The sequence below is a fragment of the Ceratina calcarata genome, unplaced genomic scaffold (genome assembly GCF_001652005.2).
Source record: "Ceratina calcarata isolate Rehan_Ccalc_2016 unplaced genomic scaffold, ASM165200v1 scaffold16.2, whole genome shotgun sequence".
Lineage (NCBI taxonomy): Eukaryota > Metazoa > Arthropoda > Insecta > Hymenoptera > Apidae > Ceratina > Ceratina calcarata.
Window position 1 is genome coordinate 143,337 of NW_017137284.1, and position 5,737 is coordinate 149,073.

Consider the following 5,737-nt stretch of genomic DNA (forward strand, 5'->3'; position numbering starts at 1 on the left):
AAAAAGCAAGAAACCGTAGCGGAAGCTGTTGAATTGTTCAGTAATCGCGCGATTACCCCGGCGCCGAGCAATATCAGCGAAAGTCCCCGGGAAAGTTCCCTCTTATCCTCGCTCGAGAGAAGACGCCGCAATTTAATGTCACTGTTGCTTTCTTCCGGAAGAGAGACGCGAAATATCTCTCGAACCATCCCCGCGACGCACCCGGGGACCAGCACAAAGGGGTTAGAGTGTAGTCGCGCCGCGAAAGAAAATAAAAAAGAGGACGATGGTGAAGGATAGCAAACGGCTTTTTAATTTAGCTAAAATCTCGCCAGTCCCGTGGTCGAGTGTTCCAGTTTCGGATGCGTGGCCCCTCGGGGAGTAATGAATCGAAACGTTTACAATGCTGCGACATCGCCAATGTACTGGCTCGTGAAAGCATTTCAAATGAATCAACTGCAAAGAATTCGTAGGAACGCGATAAAAGAAGGAACATTCGTTAAACACATTCGTTTAAGAAGAAAATTACTGACGCGCGATTTAAAAGAATGCAGTAAATTTTTACCTTATAAAGCGACCTGCTGTCTAGCTAAAAAAGTTGGAGCAAAAACAGAGAAAGGGGAAAACCTGTTTAAGCGTGGAAAGTCGTTCGGCTCGCGGTTAATGCGTAACGATCAATTATTCAGCGCGGCTCGCACACGCGCGCTCGGTTTCGATTAATTGAAGCAAAACACGAACGGTTATCGAACGTTTAAAAATTTACCGGAAGTTTCGCCGAGATTTTCATTCACGGTACGCTGGATCTCGCTAATGAATTCTTTAGCGCGATACAGCCGCAAACAGGCTTCTTAGAAAATTCTCCCGAACATTCCGCGTACAGTGAGACTCAAAAGTGAGTACAACATTTCCGAAAGCCCTTCTCATTAAAGAAATAATTAGATTTGTCTGAGAAGTTATTTTTACTATTCAGAAAAACAATATTTGTTCCACCGCTGGATGTTGATTAATTAAATTATTTTAAAGACGCGCAGAGGAAGTTCGCCAGGTAGATGAAAACTCGAACGGGCTACTTCCGACGGTCGACGCTTTGTTTACACGGAAAGTAGTTTAACGTGGAAATTATGATAGACAGATAACCGACGACAGGGAATGAAATTAGACCTGCAACCAGTCGAGGAAGAGTTAAGAAATCGTTCGACGAACTTCGTAATATTTGCATTCGCATCGACGCTGGAAACGCATTTGAATAACATCGTATCAGATACGTTAGTTATTTGATGATTAATTAGTTGGAAATTCGGATGTTATTTCAAATATTCATAATAATTTGTATATCGAAATTAGTCAAGCAATATTTGATGCAATCAATATTTGGCACTAGAGATTCGAAATTACTGATATTGCCAATTAACTTTTAACTACATATGTATATCGATGATGACGTTTATTTAATAATTCGAATGTTACTTTTATTAATATATTACAGTGTTTGTCTTTTTCTATCCGATAAAGTTATATGAATTGTGCAGAAATTACTGTTTCATAACGATAGTTTATTATAATAACATAATATCATGAGATTGCATCGTACGATTGATCTATAACGAAATAATTCCACAGATGCATAGGAAAATGAAATTGTTTGTTGGAGTTAATAGTTATTTGTAACCATAAACGCATCCATATTCATATATATTTACATGCCGAACTTGATCCTATTACTAAATATCCCATAACCCGAAGATTAAATTACGAATTTATTACTTTGGGTAACGAGAATAGAAGATGTGAAAATCTAAATTAATTCCTTCGAAGAGGATATCTACATATCTCTGTCAAATTGAAACTACGTACGCATGTGACAATAAATATAAATGAAGGAAAAGTCCGATCAACTTAGATATTCAGTGAAATCTAGAACAAGCAATTTTTCATCGCGATGTCAAGGAATTTCCACGAGGTTAAGCTGCTGTGCATGTAGATCGGTGTAATACGCGATGACGCATCCTAATTAGCATAATTAATGCGCGTAATTAATAGCTAGTATGCATCGCGGATGCGTGTTATAGTGTTCGCGTACTTCATTGTCGGCGCGTATCGAATGAAACGCTCTTTGATGATAGTCGACAGATCTTGATTTTGTCTTGTTCGTATCTCATTCCGTATGTCATAACAACAATTACGCAAATTATAAACATGCATTAAATTAGAAAAACATAATTAAATATACTTGCAAAGAAAAGGACGACATTTTACGGATTGCTTCTGTAAAAACAATATTATGTATGTATATATATACAATAATATGTAGTATAAATGTATAAAATAAAATTAAAATAAATAGTAGTATATATGTATAAAATAAAATTTTATACAATTATATAAATTACATAAATTATAAAAGATATTAAATTTTAAGCAGAGATTCTTAAATGTTAGATACTCTACAAGAAGCTTTTTACTAACCGCAGTTCATTTTTTAGACGAATTATTATTTGTATGATTGAAAACTCTTTTCCGAGGGTAGTAATAGGAGCGGCTAACGACCGACAATTAAATCCTCGTCTTGGCGTCTGATGCCAAAGAGGAGGAAAAGTTGCATTATGTATACGAGGGGACAGAGCGGGGAGGAGTAGGAAAGAAGAACGAAGAAGTGAAACAGCCGAATGAATACGATATTGTTGCTGTCCGCTGAATGGCCCCAAGTTTTGTTCGTTGCAACAGCCCGCAGCAGCGCGACGGACGTTTCCCCTCCCGTCATCCGCCCTCGCAAATAGCAGTTTGACTCGACTATGGAATAAATTAGCCACGCTCGGGCTTTTCCAGCGAGGGACGGAGAAAGAAGGATCGCGCCGCGTCAGAGGAAGTAAGACGTCGGGATTGAGAGGAGCAAGGAACAGGCAAGGATGCATGGGGTGGTTGCTTATCAAGAAACAGGGGTACTCCGTCCCTTAGGCGATCCTTAATAATAAATTCATATCTGTACGAGACTCCGTCTAACCACCCCTAACGGGAGCTCACTCGCGCAAACGGAGAAGGGGAGCCTCGAAACCAGGTTCACCCTTGGCCACAACAGCCCCTCTCCCGCCTCGGCCCGACTACAAATCTCTTTTTTATTCCGCTTAATAAAACTCGCCTGACATATCTCCGACTTCTACCACTTAATTTCGGCTCCCTCTGTCCATCGACCCTTCCCTTTCTTTGGCTCGCTTTTTGCCACCGTTTCTTCCCTCCGCTTCTATCCATTTCACGGTTCCCTTTTTCTTTCTGTTTGCCTGCACGCCGTCGTACGTGCCCCGCTGTTTGTTCGTTCGTACGTACGTCCTCGTTCCTCGCAGAAACCTTTATCCGTTTTCGTAGGGCATCCCTTTTGGGACCCTCCCGAGGTTATTTTACTCCCGCTACCTCGACGGAATGAATTCGAATTCCTTTCGAGTCTCCGTATCTCTTTGTACTCAATGCTTCGAGCAGATCGATCTCGAGATACGGGACGAGCTTAGATAGAGAGAGACTCGCGTCGAAAAACAACCAGGAATCGTGTCCTTTTGCAATATTTTTTTCCCTATTTTATTCATTAAGCAAAATGAAAATCATGGATTTGAAAACATAGTAATTAAAATAATTCAGGTAGGTAAATCTGGGTAATCGCGAGTCGGAGGAATAATACTTTTATAACCACCTTGTTTCACAAAAGCGACCAATTAGTAAGTAATACCAGCGTACCAGGGGCAAAAACTCTTTTGCTCACTTCCAGGCTGAGCTATTGTGTGACTTTTAAAAAATCTCGCCAATTAGAAAGCAATTTCGCCCTGGAACACGCCGAGAATTTCCCTCTGGTATACCGACTCTATATTTACGCTCGTTTTATCCCCGGTCTCCCTCGCTCCCTCCTCTTACCACCCATTCTCTTTTTTATTATCTCTCGCCAAGTTATTTTTGTGCATGCATTCACACTCGACGCGGACGAAAACTAAACTTCTGTTGTAAATATCTCGTTTCCCCGGCGACTTCGTTTTCCCTATTTCGCCCCGACAGATTACTTTCCCTGAAAAACCGTACTTGTTCATTATTTACTGTTTTGTCGGAGATGTCTAAATGATTAGTCGCGCACGGACGATCATAGGAACGGCTCCCAGAGGTTCGTTCAGTCTAAATCGTTGCCGGACGGTGGCTAATAGTAATTAATGACAATAAAAGTTATTAGTCGCGCTTTACCGGCGCGAAATTAGCGACGATTCTGAAACGCGTGCGTTATTCACGCATAACGCATTCGATTATTCGACGGTGGCTTTCGCCGTTTCGTCCCTCCTATCACGTAATAATTCAAAATTGCCGTTACGCCCAATGACCGCGAACGGAACGACCACTTTGGAATACAATTCAACTCTGTCTACCTCTGGATTTACCTTTCACAAAACTTGTTGACACTGTTAAAAATCTAACTGACATCTTGCTAAAACATTCAATAAGACATTTAAAAGAAAAATGAAAGGCATCTTGCCTTGTGCAGATTTCAATGACTTTGCCAAGCTTTTTGTTAGCAGGTTTCAAACAGTAAGCTTTTGATCGAACAATGTCAAGCAGCTCGATGGATGAATTATTGTTGTTTCCGATATATTGATCAGTTTCGTATTGACCTTTACACGCCGCAGGCCTCTGGACGTCGCGATAATTAGGTCGCGAGAATTATTAGCCATTCAATCGAGCGGAAAAGGCTAACTCTCGTAACGGGAAATTGTAGGAATTGCTGTTCAGATTGGGATAATGGATGGTCAGACGGTTTACGAGATAATTTCCAGTACACTTTAATCTCACCTTAAAACGAGTTAAAATTCTTAATAGGACTATATCGAACACGATATTATTAAGCACGTTTTAATACATACAATAAGAATTAAATTAGTATTAAAAGAATCGTTTAAACCGTTTATGTGAAAGGCTGTTCTTTTGTTTATTGATTCCGGTCAGAATGCATGGTAAATGTTTGACAGACCAGCGAACCGCGGTTTGTTAACGAAACCAATCCTCGCGGTCACAGGTTTCATCGATTTCATGAGAGGCAGCCGACAGTGGCCTTTTTCCTCCCTGACTCTTTTATGCTAAGCGTCCGTTTCATTTGAATGTCGCTAATGCGAAAAACCGATGCATACTAATGGAGAACGGTCTCTCCTTTCCTTCTCATCCTCCATACCGGAGTGGCTGAACATATAGAAATCACCCTTTCCCTCGTTCACGTGCCTGTACATTACCCTTCATAAGTACATCCGGGCGAACACTGGTTCTTCGTGCCAAATCTCGATCTCCTCGAAATTATTAGCTAATACTTAGCATATTATTTTCATTAAAGTGCTTGGAATTGACTTCCGATGAATACTTTTGCATTTCGTCCGGGTCAATAAGTATTACGATTATCTGGTTTTCTGGGATACTTATGGATGGTAGTGTAGCTCGTGTACGCGCGTTTGCATAGCGACTGGCCATTTCTCCGGCTCTTTATGTCATATGCATACATTAAGCGCCACTTTGGAAGAAGATATGCGATGGAAATTGAGGATACGCCAGTCGCCAATAGCGATTTCCGTGGGTTTTTAGATAGTTTTTATAGCAAACGATATATCAAATAATATAAAAATGCGATTACAGTCTGTTTTGTGAAACTGATATTCTTTAAAAGAAATGAAGACAGACACTTTATATCAATGATCAGTATTACTTGAGCCGTTTAATTTAAAAGATAGCCTAATCCATCTGTCTGAAA

The 5,737-nt window shown here is 40.3% G+C and overlaps 1 protein-coding gene across 4 annotated transcripts in view; it reads right to left on the reverse strand.

The window, feature by feature from the left end:
- LOC108632528 (lachesin) overlaps positions 1 to 5,737 on the reverse strand; it is a 268,437-nt gene that overhangs the window by 42,070 nt on the left and 220,630 nt on the right. The gene's annotated exons all lie outside the window — the stretch shown is intronic.